At 43.8% G+C, this 16,030-nt stretch overlaps 1 protein-coding gene across 1 annotated transcript in view; it reads left to right on the top strand.

The window, feature by feature from the left end:
* Positions 1-16,030, top strand: part of LOC100613237 (putative protein SNX29P2) — a 114,393-nt gene that overhangs the window by 7,012 nt on the left and 91,351 nt on the right. Inside the window, exons 2-3 of the transcript XR_010152307.1 lie at positions 7,532-7,657; positions 7,890-8,084. The gene's annotated coding sequence lies outside the window, so the exon portion shown is untranslated. The remainder of the gene's footprint in view (positions 1-7,531; positions 7,658-7,889; positions 8,085-16,030) is intronic.

Raw genomic sequence — 16,030 nt, forward strand, 5'->3', positions numbered from 1 at the left:
TTCATCTTGAAGAAATTTTGTTAGCATATCTTGTAAGACAGGCTTGGTGGTAACAAAATCCCTTAGATTTTGTTTGCCTAGGAAAGCCTTTATCTCTCCTTCATTTATGAATGACAAGTTTGCAGGGTATAGGATTCTTGAATGACAATTTTGTTTTTCCTTGAGCACTTTAAATATATCATCCCACCCTCCTCTGGTCTGCTAGATCTCTGTTGAGAAATTCACTGCTAGCCTTATTGGATCTCCTTTATATATGTTATTTGCTTTTTTCTCTTGCCACTTTCAAGGTCCTCTTTTTATGCTTGAATTTGCCAGTTTGATTTTAACATGTCTTGGTGTAGTATTGTTTAAATTGAATCTGGTTGAATATACTTGACCCTCCTGCACCTGGAAATGTATATCTTTCCCCAGATTTGCAAAGTGTTCTGCTATTATTTCTTTAAATGAACTTTCTAACCATTTGCTTTTTTTTTCTCCTTTGCTAACTCCTAGAGGTCAAGTATTTGCTCTTTTGATGCTATCTCATAAATCCCATAAGATTTCTTTATTCTTTTTCATTATTTTTAATCTTTTTTCTCTTCTGTTTTCAAATAATTTGTCTGCATGTTCAAATGAACTATAGATTCATTCTTCTGCTTGATCAAGTCTTCTGTTCATGCTCTCTATTGCAATTTTTATTTCATTTGTTGTATTTTTCAGCTCCAGAATTTTTGTTTGATTTTTAAAAAATAATTTCAATCTGTCTGCTAAATTTCTCGTTTGAGTCATTATTGTTTACCTGATCTAATTGACTTGTTCATTGTTGTTGTTGTATTTTCTTGAAGTATGTTTGACATTCTTTAAAACAATTATTTTGAATTCTTTCTCAGACTATTTGTGTATCATTTTGAAGAGTGTCAGCTCGTGGGAGAGACTTGTGTTTTTTTGTTTTGGCGTTGGTGGCATTATGATCTCCTTCGTTCTTTGTTTCTTTTTGCCTTACTTTGATGTATGCACATTTGAATAAGTAGGAACTTATTCCAGTTTTTGTAGATTGGCTTTTTCCAGGAAAGCCTTTCACTTGTCAGCTGTTCACAGATTCTGAGCAGACTGTCTGGCATGTTTCAAGTACAGATTTGCTGCTGGAGTCTTTGGGCAGGCTGTTCTTTTGCCAGGGATAGCAGCTAGGTAGGTATGGTGCCTGGGACCATGAGGTTGGGCCTGAAGCTTGTATCTCCTGGTGGTCTGGCTTATTAGGTCTACTGGGAAAAGATTGAACCCAGGGTCTGCTGGAGCGTGGGACAATAAAGGCCATCCTGGAAGGTGAAGCCAGCCTGGTGCTAGAGCCAGCATGGAGCCTGGTTCCGTGGGCGCTGGTCTGAGTTCTAAGATCATGGATGCCGGCCTAGTACCTGGAGCCACTGGATCTGGCCTAGGGCTTATGACTATGGGAGTCTGCCAAGTCTGGGGATGGTTCAGAGCCCAGGACCACTGGCACTGTCCTGGCCCTGAGGTAGGCCTGGAGCCTGAATCTGTAGGGCTGACCTGGTATTGGAGTGGGTCCAAAGACTGCCTGGTTTGGAGACTGGTCCATAGCTTAGGTTCTTTCTGGACATCAAACCTGTTTCACTGGACTGGAGCCTGGGACCACAGGGGCTGCTCCGTGCCCAATCTGTGGCCTGTATCCACAGAATAAGGCCTGAAGGCTCAGTCTGTGAGTACCAACTTGATGACTAGGGCTATGAGGGTCAGCCTGGTGTCGGGGAAGGCCTGAGGTGTAGGACTGTGGGAGCCAGCTCCATGTTGTGGATGGTGGGGTGTTCCGGGGACAAAGTATGGCCTGGATCCTGGGACTTTGGGATCTGTCCTGGTGTCTGGGCAGGACTGGAGGCTCAGTACTGTTAAGTACTTAAGTACTTGGAGTCTGGAGGATATGGGGACCTGACTGGTGCTGTGGTTCTTTTGGAGTGTAGCACAGCTCCTCATAAGTCACATTTTGTACCTCACCTTTAGGGGCCTGGTAGTAATGACTCTAGTTATGGCTCTAAAACCAAAAAGGTGTGGAGATGGGTCCTGAGAAGAATCAACAATGTTTTGCAAGACATCTACTTCAGGGGAGGCCATTATAGTTTTCTTAGACAAAGCAGTGTTAATTTTTTTTTTTTTTTTGAGATGGAATCTCGCTCTCTCACCAGGATGGAGTGCAGTGGTGTGATCTCAGCTCACTGCAACCTCCACCTCCTGGGTTCAAGTGATTCTCCTGCCTCAGTCTCCCGAGTAGCTGGGACTACAGGCACGTGCCACCACGCACAGCTAATTTTTCTATTTTTAGTAGAGACAAGGTTTCACCATGTTGGCCAGGATGGTCCCAATCTCCTGATCTCATGATCCACCTGACTGGGCCTCCCAAAGTGCTGGGATTACAGGCGTGAGCCACTGCACCCTGCAGCAGTGTTAATTTTTTTACATAGGTGCAGAGAACCTGCTTCTACTGGCAAAGAAGTCTCATAAGAATGTAGGAGTTCAGCGTTCCCAGCTTCATCAGAATCTTCTCATTTGTCCTCATTCCAGTCTTCAGGATATCATTCCTTCCTAAGCAATGCCTTCACTTTAATGGTAGTTACTCTGCAAAGTTGGGAATTCAATTTATATTGTAATTCAGCCACCCACAGAATGAGGCTGTGGGTTTGTTTTCAGCAATCTCAGCCCTGTGGCTATAGGATATGAGTCTCTTTCTTGACAGACATAGACATTTAAGGTCATTTATGTAGCCCTTCGTCTGGAAATTTGAATCCCTAAGCTTATCCTTTTCTTTCCCTATTTTGTCCTGCAATATTAGAAGCATCTAGCTAATCTCATTATGCTTGTTAGTTTGACAAAAATGTTCACCAGTATCATATACACGGATACATGGTCACCCAGAATCTTGCATCTTGTAAGTATTTGATTATGAGTATCCAATGGTTTCAGATATTTGTTGCCACATTAATCGTGGACTATCAGAGACAGAGAGAGAGTTTAATTGAGATTGAGATTTTAAGAAATTGGCTCACATGATTGTGGATGCTGTTATGTTTAAAATCTGAAGGGTAGGATAGCAGGCTGGAGACCCAGGGAAGATTTTAAAATACTGTAACCACCCAATGAGTTCTCCTTTCCCACAGGCAAGACAGAGCTGATTTATTAAAACAGGAGAATTGCAGTAGAGAAATAGTTTAATTCACAGAGCTGGCTGGATGGGAGACTGGAGTTTTATTATTGCTCAAATCAGCCTGCCCAAAAACTCGGGGATTGGGATTCTTAAGGATAATTTGGTGGGTAGGGGGTCAGGAAGTGGGGAGTGTTGATTGGTCATGTCTGAGATGAGATCTTAGGGAGTCAAAGTTGTCCTCTTGCACTGAGTTAGCTCCTGTGTGAGGGCCACAAGACCAGATGAGTCAGTTTATCAATCTGGGTGGTGCCAGCTGATTCATTGAGTGCAGGGTCAGCAAAACATCTTAGGTTTTAACCTAAGATCAGTAATGTTATCCCCCAGAGCAATTTGGGGAGGTTCAGAATCTTGCAGCCTCTAGCTGAATGACCCCTAAACCATGATTTCTAATCTTGTAACTAATTTGTTAGTCCTGCAAAGACAGTCTAGTCCCCAGGCAGGAAAAGGGTTGTTTTGGGAAAGTGCTGTTATTGTATTTGTTTTAAAGTTAAACTACAAACTAAGTTCCTCTCAAAGTTAGTGCAGCCTATGCCCAGGAATGAACCAGGACAGCTTGGAAGTTAGAAGCAAGATGGAGTCTGTTAAGTTAGATCTCTTTCACTGTCATTATTTTCTCAGTTATAATTTTTGCAAAGGTGGTTTTAATATCTTTACACCAACATCTAGATTAGTGTTTTACCAAATATCTGTCTATCTTGGCCTAACCAAGTTGACATGTAACATTAACCATCACAACAGCATATAGTTGCAGCTTTTAAAAATCCAGTCTGACAGTTTCTGCCTTGTGTTTGCATTGTTTAATCCATTCACATTTAATGTCATTATTGATATAGTTGGATATATTTGCCATTTTACGTTTATTCTGTATCATTTGTTTGTTCCTCAGTTCATCCTTTGCTGCTTTCCTTTGCAATGAATGAAAATTTTATAAAGCAACATTTCAATTCTTTCAATTATTTTTTCACTATGTTTTTTTTTTTTTTTTTTTTTTTGAGACGGAGTCTCGCTCTGTCGCCCAGGCTGGAGTGCAGTGGCACAATCTCAGCTCACTGCGAGCTCCGCCTCCCAGGTTCACGTCATTCTCCTGCCTCAGCCTCCTGAGTAGCTGGGACTACAGGCACCCGCCACCATACCCGGCTAACTTTTTTTGTATTTTTAGTAGAGATGGGGTTCCACCATGTTAGCCAGGATGGTCTCGATCTCCTAACCTCGTGATCTGCCCGCCTCGGCCTCCCAAAGTGTTGGGATTACAGGCGTGAGCCACCGCGCCCGGCCGCTCTTCATCTCCTTAAGCATGGTTTCTTTTACATTTAGAATATATTTGTAATGGCTACTTTAAAGCTTTTGTCTGTTGCAGCTGATGTCTGGTCACTTTCACAGTTTCTATTGCCTGTTTTTTTCCTGTATGTGACACATACTTTTATATTTCTTTGCACATGTTGTAATTTTTTTACTGAACTATGAACTTTTTAGATAATATATCCTTGGTAACCGTGGGTACTGTTCTCACCAAGGGACCTGTTACTGTTTGCTAGTTTATTGTTTAGTGACTTGTGGGCTGTTTCAGTGAAGTCTTTCCCTTCCAGTGTGGAGCCTCAGATGTTGTTCCTCAGAGGGTGCAGACCTGGGCATGGGCACAGTCATCCCTGGATGACAGTGATTTTTGCAAGGCTCTTGACTGTCTCTTTTTATGACCACATCCAGCTATTAAACTCCACTAAGTTTAATATTAATCCAGCTATTACACTTGATAAATCTCTTATTTCTTACTGGTTTCAAAAATGCCCTGGGGTGTGAATTTCTCCAAAAATTGATCCAATTAAATTACATGAGTAGTTTGAAGTCAGTGTTTAAGCTTCATCTTCACCCCAGGAGGACTCTTCATAGCTGTCTTTTTCCTTGGTTCTCTTTAGTAAACTAGCTAGTCTATGGTTTGATTTATATCTGTAATGGAGCTAGCTATCTGTCACCTCTTAATTGCTTTCCACCAAAACCTCCTTTCTTTTTTCTTTTTTCTTTTTTTTTTTTTTTTGAGATGGAGTTTCGCTCTTGTTGCCCAGGCTGGAGTGCAATGGCAGAATCTTGGCTCACTGCAACCTCTGCCTCCCGGGTTCAAGTGATTCTCCTGCGTCAGACTCCTGAGTAGCTGGTATTATAGGCATGCGCCACCATGCCCAGGTAATTTTGTATTTTTAGTAGAGATGGGGTTTCTCCATGTTGATCAGGTTGGTCTCGAACTCCCGACCTCATGTGATCTGCCCGCCTCGGCCTCCCAAGGTGCTGGGATTACAGGTTTGAGCCACAGGGCCCAGCCTGTTTTTTACAGCATCCTTAGGCTTTAACTTCCCCCATCCTCTGTTTTAAATTGAGTCAATTAAATTGGGGAGAGCAGCGGCGTTCTCTGTCTTATGGCCCAACTCTCCCCTGGGCAAAATCTCTGAGCTGGGATAATGGAATGCTTTTCTGCTTCAGGGCTGGATGTTCAGTGGAGGACAGCAGTCTCTGGTCTTCTTGGCTTGCCTCTCCAAGCATGAAACCTTTTCCCTATGAATGAGCCAGGGCCCAGTCCCCAGTATAGCACCTCATGCCCAAGGTAGCCTCCACCTTATGAGTAGGGACTGAGTTGAAGAAGGGAGACCCAAAGTCATAGCTGTACTTGCCCAAAATTTAACCTCTGCAACAGGTTGCTAGGGATGGGATGAGAAATGCTAACCTTCTTCCCATTACAGAAATATACCTTAGTCCTTGATTGGAAGCTGGGGGAAAAGGGAGTCTAATATTTGTGGCTGAACCTGCCTAAAGTAACATTCTGTCACACTGGCCTCGGGGGACAGGGGTAGACCATGATTCAAATGCCACTGGATTTCACTGTTCTTAACAAGTCTAATAGATTTTCTTGAATAAATGTTTCTTCATTTGCTGTATGCCCTTAGGATCTGCTACAGTTTGAATGTTATTTCCCACATTTCTTGTGTTGGAAACTGAACCCCCAGTGTGGCAGTATTGAAAGATGGGGCATTTAAGAGGTGATTGGATCCCAAGGGCTCTGCTCTCATGAATGGATTAATCCGTTGATTAATGGATTGATGAGTTAACATAGAGGTGGAACTGGTAGCTTTATAAGAAGAGGGAAAGCAACCTGAGTAAGCATGTTAGCATGTCAGCTCTCTCACCAGGTGATGTTCTGGGCTGCCTCGGGACTCTGTAGAAAGCCCCCACCAGGAGTAAGCCCTCACCAGAGGCTGAACCATGCCTTTGGACTACCCAGTCTCCATAATTGCAATAAATAAATTGCTTTTCTTTATATAAATTACGCAGTTTTAGGTATTCTGTTGTAAGCAACAGAAAATGGACTAAGGCAGGATCATTACTAAAGGCTTTAAGTGGTTATATTTTAAAATAACTTTCACCAGTTTCACTGGGGTACAGGTTCACAGACCTGTTAAACTGCTATTCTGGAAGTCTCAAAATTATTCCATATCAAGTCTTACTGACTTTTTCTCTCTCCTTCATAAAAAAAAGAGTCAGTTCTTATTATTCTTTCTATGTGTTGAATATTCTGTGGTTGTAGCAAATCAGATTTGTTTGATCTCAGCGTGGCTTCAATTTTTCATGAGGTGTCTGATTCACCTCATGAAAAAACAAGTTATGTAATCCTAATTTCTTAATCTATAGAAAACAGAAATCAATGTGTTCTGAAATAACTGGACAAAAATGTCTTGAAAATTATGCCAAATTTCTGCTCTAACATGTTTGGATCAGCTTTCTGAAACTACTTGGTCTAGTCAAGGTGACTAAAGAGCATTAATATCTGCAACATTTATCTTGCAAACACAGACCATGGGGTCCAGTGAGTTTCTTAGGAAAAGTCCTTTTAAATCTTGCTGAATTTCTTAGCTCCCATTCCCTTCAAAGGGTACTTATCATTACAAACTCATTACTCCATGTTTAAAAGCTTTTTTACTCTCTTGAGATGATTTTCTTCTTAAGGATCCAGGTGATAAAATCGTTTTACTGTTTTAAATGCTTTAAGTTGTCTTTCAAAGTATTAAAGTATGCATTGTAGCATGTTAATTCATAGTCTCTCTACCGTCTGAGTGCCTTTTTCCTCTCCTCTGGTCCTCACTCTTCTTTCCCTGGTGAATTATTCATTACTCACAGGTTATCAAATTGTTCGTGAGCACTGAAGTGATATTCAAGAAGTCTCTTAGAAATGACTCAAACTTTCTGTTTTAACATCTTTTTAATATTATCCCTCAATTTAGCTTTTATGAAGCCACCCAGGCTAAAACAGATGCCTAAAGGGTATCTGCCTCTATAATTTTTGTTTTGAAAATACAGGGTATAGTGTCCAAGGAGTTATCTGGGCAATCTGAAGATGACGACGTACAAAACGAAAGAAAGAGAATCCTGGAGCAGCCTCAGGAGTTGCTGAATTCCATAGTACTTATTAAAGAACTCATAAAGGTAATACAATTCAATGGCTAACATACTCTGGCTTCATTTCTACTTAAGAGTGTGCCACTGGTGCCAAGGGCTCACTGTGGTTCTTTGGGCTCTATATGTATTCTCCCAGTAGAACAGAAGAGTTATCATGAAACTGTCTCAAGTAGTGATCCATAGGGGTCTGAGATATTACTGATTGTATTTTACCTGTAAGTATTCTTTACTGAATTGTGTTTCCTGAATTTTTTTTTAGATATATTTTAAGTGTCCAGCCATTCTGGCTGTAAAAAATATCTCCCTTGCAGTCCAAAACGGGGAGTGCTTTGGATTGCTTGGATTCAATGGAGCTGGAAAAACAACTACTTTCCAAATTTTTACTGGGGAAGCAAGTCCTACCTCTGGAGATGTGTTCATTGATGGCTTTAGCATCACAAAAGATATCCTACAGGTAAAATGCTATTACAGTCTAAGATGTGAGAAGCATAATGAATGACTCAGGTTCAGGTAATAGGTAGATGGCTAGGGAGGGGAGATGGGAAATATGGTATGTATTGATATTTATGTTGTTGATGCAGCCAATGGATTCTGGAGAGGGAAATAAACTTTTAAAGACCGAGTGGGCCGGGCGCGGTGGCTCACGCCTGTAATCCCAGCACTTTGGGAGGCTGAGGCGGGCGGATCACGAGGTCAGGAGATTGAGACCATCCTGGCTAACACAGTGAAACCCCGTCTCTACTAAAAATACAAAAAGTTAGCCAGGCGAGGTGGCGGGCGCCTGTAGTCCCAGCTACTCGGGAGGCTGAGGCAGGAGAATGGCGTGAACCCCGGCGGGCGGAGCCTGCAGTGAGCCGAGATCGCGCCACTGCGCTCCAGCCTGGGCGACAGCGAGACTGCGTCTCAAAAAAAAAAAAAAAAAAAGAGAAAGAGTGAAGGAGTAAGAGCAGAATCTAAAACAAGAGTGTCTTTTGTGTTCTTTGAAACTGTTAAAGTAAAAGGCAAGTTCTTTCAACATTATATCTAACCTATGCCAGACAAGTTGCTGTAAGGGTGTAAGTATGGCAAGGCTGGGCAGAAGGAGAAGATGACCTGCAATTCAGTTGCACCTAAGACCTTGGTCCATCTTACTGAGAGCTCTGCAGCAAGATGGCCTTTCACAAGTCCCCCAGTTGAAGCAAGGTTGTTAGCTTTTGTATCTCTGCATCTGCCAGTCATTGGCTGCACATGCTACCTGGAAGAGAGGGTGTAACCTTGGAAAGAAGCTAAGTGTGGGGAGAATTTCAAGAATAAGGGAATTATCAAATGTGTCAAATGCCGGGAAGACTAAGTCGAGGTAAAGCCTGGGTAGTATATATTGGCTTTAGTAAGTAGAACTTCATTGATGAGGTTGGCAAGAACAATTGCACTAGGGTTAAGTGGGTGGTGGTAATGACAGCCCGAATAGTGTAATTATTTTCTCCTCACTTCATCACATCAGCAGGAAAATGGGGTTGGCAGAGTCTGCATCCTGCGGGATAAACAGTAGTCTAGTTTATTAGTCCGTTCTCATCCTGCTAATAAAGACATACCCAAGACTGGGTAATTTATAAAGGAAAGAGATTTAATTGACTCACAGATTCACATGGCTGGGGAGGCCTCACAATCACAGCAGAAGGCAAATGAGCAAAGTCATGTCTCACATGGTGACAGGCAAGAAAGCTTGTGCAGGGGAACTCCCATTAAAACCATCAGATCTCATGAGACATATTCACTATCACAGCAACAGCACAGGAAAGGCCCACCCCCGTGATTCAATTACCTCCCACCAGATCCCTCCCATGACATGTGGGAATTATGGGAGCTACAATTCAAGATGAGATTTGGGTGCGGACACAGCCAAAGCATGTCATCTGGTAACCAGAAGTGAAGCTAAAAATGTGGATTATACTTTGAAGAAAGTTAACTGTGAGGCAAAATGAAGAATGAAAATTCACCCAGATTTGTGATAAGGACAGAAAATATTTCATAGGTTGAATAACTCAATCACATTTATACTAGAAGGGGAGAAGTTAAAGAAACAGAGGAGCCCTCTCCCGAGCCCTCTCCCTCTCCCCCTCTCCCTCTTCCTCTCTCCCTCTCCCCTCTTCCCCTCTCCCCCTCTCCCCCTCTCCCCCTCTCCCCCTCTCCCCCTCTCCTTCTCCCCTTTCTTTCTACAGTCTCCCTCTCTTGCCGAGCCTGGACTGTACTGCCATGATCTCAGCTCGCTGCAACCTCCCTGCCTCGGGCTCCCGTGATTCTCCTGCCTCGGCCTGCCAAGTGCCTGGGATTCCAGGCACGCGCCGCCACTCCTGACTGGTTTTTGTATTTTTGATGGAGGTGGGGTTTCGCAGTGTTGACCGGGCTGGTCTCCAGCTCCTGGCCTCGGGTGATCTGCCCGCCTGGGCCTCCCGAGGTGCTGGGATTGCAGACGGAGTCTCGCTCACTCAGTGCTGAATGTTGCCCAGGCTGGAGTGCAGTGGCGTGATCTTGGCTCGCTACAACCTCCACCTCCCAGCCGCCTGCCTTGGTCTCCCAACGTGCTAAGATTACAGCCTCTGCCCGGCCGCCACCCCATCTAGGAAGTGAGGAGCATCTCTGCCTGGCCGCCCATCGTCTGGGATGTGAGGAGCGCTTCTGCCTGGCCGCCCCGTCTGGGAAATGAGGAGCGCCTCTGCCCGGCCGCCCCGTCTGGGAGGAAGTGAGGAGCGCCTCTGCCCGGCCGCCCCGTCTGGGAGGAAGTGAGGAGCGCCTCTGCCCGGCCGCCCCAAATGGGAAGTGAGGAGCGCCTCTGCCCGGCCGCCACCCCGTCTGGGAAGTGGGGAGCGCCTCTGCCTGGCCGCCACCCCGTCTGGGAGGTGGGGAGCGCCTCTGCCTGGCCGCCCCGTCTGGGAGGTGGGGAGTGCCTCTGCCCGACCGCCCCGTCTGGGAAGTGGGGAGCGCCTCTGCCCGGCCGCCCCGTCTGGGAGGTGAGGAGCACCTCTGCCCGGCCGCCCATCATCTGGGATGTGAGAAGCACCTCTGCCCTGCCGCCCCGTCTGGGAGGTGAGGAGCACCTCTGCCCGGCCGCCCCGTGTGGGATGTGAGAAGCGTCTCTGCCCGGCCACCACCCTGTCTGGAAAGTGGGGAGCGCCTCTGCCCGGCCGCCCCGTTTGGGAAGTGGGGAGCGCCTCTGCCAGGCCGCCCCATCTGGGATGTGAGGAGCGCCTCTGCCCGGCCGCCACCCCGTCTGGGAAGTGGGGAGCGCCTCTGCCCGACCACCCCATCTGGGATGTGAGGAGCACCTCTGCCTGGCCGCCACCCCGTCTGGGAGGCGAGGAGCACCTCTGACTGGCAGCCCCGTCTGGGAACTGAGGAGAACCTCTGCCCGGCCGCCACCCCGTCTGGGAAGTGGGGAGCGCCTCTGCCCAGCCGCCCCGTCTGGGATGTGAGGAGCGCCTCTGCCCGGCTGCCACCCCATCTGGGAAGTGGGGAGCGCCTCTGCCCGGCCGCCCCGTCTGGGAAGTGGGGAGCACCTCTGCCCGGCCGCCCCATCTGGGAGGAAGTGAGGAGTGCCTCTGCCCGGCCACCTCGTCTGGGAGGTGAGGAGCGTCTCTGCCCGGCTGCCCCGTCTGGGAATTGAGGAGCGTCTCTGCCCAGCCACCACACTGTCTGGAAAGTGGGGAGCGCCTCTGCCCAGCCGCCCCATCTGGGAAGTGTGGAGCGCCTCTGCCCGGCCACCCCATCTGGGAAGTGAGGAGCGCCTCTGCCCGTCCATTGTCTGGGAAGTGAGGAGCGCCTTTGCCTGGCCACCCATCGTCTGGGATGTGAGGAGCGCCTCTGCCCGGCCGCCCCATTTGGGAGGTGTACCCAACAGCTCTGAAGAGACAGCGACCATCGAGAACGGGCCATGATGATGATGGCAGTTTTGTTGAAAAGATAAGGGGGAAATGTGGGGAAAAGAAAGAGAGATCAGATTGTTACTGTGTCTGTGTAGAAAGAAGTAGACATAGGAGACTCCATTTTGTTCTGTACTAAGAAAAATTCTTCTGCCATGGGATGCTGTTAATCTATAACCTTACCCCCAACCCCGTGCTCTCTGAAACATGTGCTGTGTCAACTCAGGGTTAAATGGATTAAGGGCGGTGCAAGATGTGCTTTGTTAAACAGATGCTTGAAGGCAGCATGCTCATTAAGAGTCATCACCACTCCCTAATCTGAAGTACCCAGGGACACAAACACTGTGGAAGGCCACAGGGACCTCTGCCTAGGAAAACCAGAGACCTTTGTTCACGTGTTTATCTGCTGACCTTCTCTCCACTATTATCTTATGACCCTGCCACATCCCCCTCTCTGAGAAACACCCAAGAATGATCAATAAATACTAAAAAAAAAAGAAAAAAAGAAAAAAAAAAAAGAAACAGAGGAGGGAGTGATACATGATGGCAGGAGGTGATCTGTTCCTGCCAGGTGGTCCTTGCAAAAAGTCAGGGGACATGAGGTCTCCCCTAACTATCTTTGTTCATACCATTTATCCCCTTGGGGAACATAAGGGTGGCATAAAACAGTCCAGTCTCCTGACTGTCAGTAATGAAGAAAAAGATTAAGTGAATCTGGTACCAAGGAGCAAAAGCTAAATTGGGAACTAAAAAGAGAGTTCATATAAAATGTCATATTTAAAAAAAGAACAGGCATATGGGCAAAATATCAGCCTTTTGCAAGGACTGATTCAAAGTTCAGTAAATCTGAGGGAACTCTGTCAAGCCTCAGAGAATCTCTCCAAGTTTGCTACTCTAAAACATTTCTCATATTTTATGTAACAGATGGTAATATTTTCATTTATTCAGACCTTAAAAGATTTTTATGTTGTCTTTCTATTGTGGTAAAAATGCATAATATAAAATGATCATATTAAGCATTGCTGAGTGTACAATTCAGTGGCATTAAGTACATTCACATTATTGTATGCCCATCACCACTCTTCATCTTCAGAACTTTTTCCTTAAATTAAATATCTGTACTCATTAAACAACAACTCCTCATCCCTTCATTTACTTCTTAGTAACTACTGTTCTACTTTCTGTCTCTATGAATTTGAGTATACTAGGTACCTCATGTAAGTAGAATAACATAAAATTTTCCTTGTATATCTGATATACTTCACCTAGCACAATACCTTCAAGGTTCACCCACGTATTTGAATTTCATTCAGTTTGGCTGGGCGCAGTAGCTCATGCCTTTAATCCCAGCACTTTGGGAGCCCAAAGCAGGCAGATCACTAGAAGTCAGGAGTTAGGCTGGCCAACATGGTGAAACTCCCTCTCTACTAAAAATACAAAAATTAACCAGGTGTGGTGGTGTGTGCCTACAGTCCCAACTATTTGAGAGGCTGAGGCAGGAGAATCGCTTGAACTGAGGAGGTGGAGGTTACGGTGAGCCAGGATTGTGCCATTGCACTCCAGCCTGGGCAACAAGAGCGAAACTCCATCTCAAAAAAAAAAAAAAAATTCATTCAGTTTTCAGGCTGAATAATATTCCTTTGTATGAGAATACAACATTTTGTTTTTTCATTCATCCATTTATGGGACATTTGGGTTGTTTGTACCTTTTGGCTCTTGCAAACAATGCAACTATAAACATTAGTATACAAATATCTGTTTGAGCCCCAGCTTTTGATTATCTGGGATGCATACCTATTCGTTGAATGCAGAATCATATAGTAATTCTATGATTATTTTCATAAGAACTTCTATACTGTATTCCACAGCAGCTGTGTCATTTTACATTCCCACCAGCAATGCGCAAGAGTTCCAATTTATCCACATCATCACTAACTCTTCTTAATTTTTGTTTTAATAGTAGCCATCCTAATGACTGTGAGGTGGTATCCCCTTGTAGTTTTGATATGCATTTCCCTAACAATTAGTGGTGTTGGGCATTTTTTTCATGTGCTTATTGGCCATTTGTGTATCTTCTTGGAGAAGTGCCTATATTAATCATTTGCACAATTTTAAATTGGGTCGTTTGGTTTCTGTTGATGTTGAATTGGAGGAATCCTTTATATATTCTGGATATTAATTCATACATGATTTGTAAATTTTTTTCCCATTACATCTAACATATGCCAGACAAGGTGCTATAAGGGCGTAAGGATGGCAAGGCTGGGCAGAAGGAGAAGATGACCTGCAATTCAGTTGTACCTGAGGCCTTGCTCCATTTTTCTGAGAACTCTGCAGCAAGATGGCCTTTCACAAGTACCCCAATTGAAGCAAGGTCACTAACCTTTGTATCTCTGCATCTGCCAGTCATTGGCTGCACATGCCACCTGGAAGAGAGGGTGTAACCTTAGAAAGAAGCTTTTTCTGCCTTTTCTGGTGTCCTTTGGTGCACAAGTGTTTTAATTTGAAGTTCAGTTTATCTAATTTTTCTTTTGTTGCCTGTGATTTTGGTGTTCTGTCCACAAAATCATTGTCAAATTCGATGTCATGAAGTTTTTCCTCTATTTTTTCTGTAAGTGTTTTATAGTTTAACTCACGTGTTTAGGTCTTTGATCCATTTTGAGTTAATTATGGTATATGGTGTAAGGTAAGGATTCAACATCAATCTTATTCATGTGAATATCCAGTTTTCTCAACGCCGTTTGTTGAAAAGTCTGTCCTTTCCCTATTGAATGGTCTTGGCACCCATGTGTGATTCAGTTGATCATTTCTTGAGGATTTATTTCTGGGTCTCTGTTCTGTTTTACTGATCTATATGTCTGTATTTATGCCACACAGTTTTTCATTACTGAAACTTTTCAGTAAGTTTTGAATTTATAAAGTATGAGTCTTCCAATTTCATCGTTCCTTTCAAAAGATCAATTTGGCCATTTGGGTCCCTGAAGGTTCTATATGAATTTTAGGAGCATTTTTCTACTTCTGCAAAAAAAAAATTATCAGGATTTTGATAGAAATTGCATTGAATCTGTAGATTATTTGTAACAACAATAGTAAGTATTCCTATTTATTTATATCTTTAATTTTTCAGCAATTTTTATGGTTTTCAGTGTACAAGACTTTTAACTTATTGGCTAAGTCTATTACTATGCATTTTATTCTTTTTGATGCTATATAAATTGAATTGTTTTCTTTATTTCCTTTTGGGGGTTTTTATTGTTGGTATATAGAAATGTAACTGATTTTTTAAAGAAAAAAATAGATCAATCTGTTCCACATATTTCCCTATACCTTGTACAACATGGGCAGAATAGATGAATAAAAATTCAAGAAAAATTAAAAGGAAAATAAAATAAACCAGAGAAGAGATAAATCCATAGAAAAACTCACTTTGATTAACTTGGAAAGTGCCACAACTTTACCACTAAGCTTCTTAGGATCTATATTAACTATGAGATCTGACTTCATATCAAATGTAACTATCTCTTCCAAATAGAAGTCAGGATCCAAGCAATCTGACTGAGTGAATCTTCAAGGATATAAAACTGGATCATGGTTATAATTTGCTAGGATGCTGCCTTTTTTGTCGTTGTTGTATTGTCTTTCTCTGCCTAGAGAAAAAAAAATGGGATGGTTGCCATAGTGGTTATAGTAGAGTCAAGAGACAAGAGATGACTTGGTCTCCAGCACCATTTAGATATGGGAGGGTAGGGAAATAGAACTCCTAGTCAGGGCTATGAAGGTATTACATAGAAGGCCATAATGGTGACCAAACTAGTTCAAATCTATGCATATCAATCAACTTTGTGCTTGATATTTGGTGGTTTTTCCCACTCAGAGACATGCTGAGCAGCAACTATGGCTCATGAGATATTGGCAGATCTAATTTTAAATACAGGGGTGGCACTGCTTGTTTAAATGTAGAAGTAGCAAGGTCTATGTGAATTCATCGCTTTTTCATGGTGCCAGAGTCAATGGAAACTTGACTTACATCCAGGAGTCACACAGCTGGTTTCCACGTTTATTTTTGTCTCTTTGTTTTTTAATGTAAGCATTTATAGCTTGTATGGCCCCCAGTTCCCCCTGTTTTCTATCTTTGTCCTGGCTGAGAAAACACAGAGTGCCTTGACCAACCTGAGTTGCTGCTCAGGGCCAGCTTTATGCCTTCCCCTCCAGGCTTAGACCCAAGCCAGGGCCCAGAAGGTGCCAAGGAACATTCCAAGACACTGATAAGGTTGTTTAAGTTGTTGCCCAAAACTGAAAGGTCAAACATCTTGCTAAACACATAGAAAGTAGCCCTGGCCCTGAGCCAAATTCTTTAGACACTCTGTAAACCAACTCCCTCCTTATAGCCGTACCCAGGTAGAACATCTTTCTTACTATCCATCACAAGGACACCACAACTCTTGTATGTAAATTTTTCTAACAAATGTTTTGGACTGTTAGCTAGGGCTTCTTTCTTTGGAAT

Source organism: Pan troglodytes, chromosome 18 (genome assembly GCF_028858775.2).
Source record: "Pan troglodytes isolate AG18354 chromosome 18, NHGRI_mPanTro3-v2.0_pri, whole genome shotgun sequence".
Lineage (NCBI taxonomy): Eukaryota > Metazoa > Chordata > Mammalia > Primates > Hominidae > Pan > Pan troglodytes.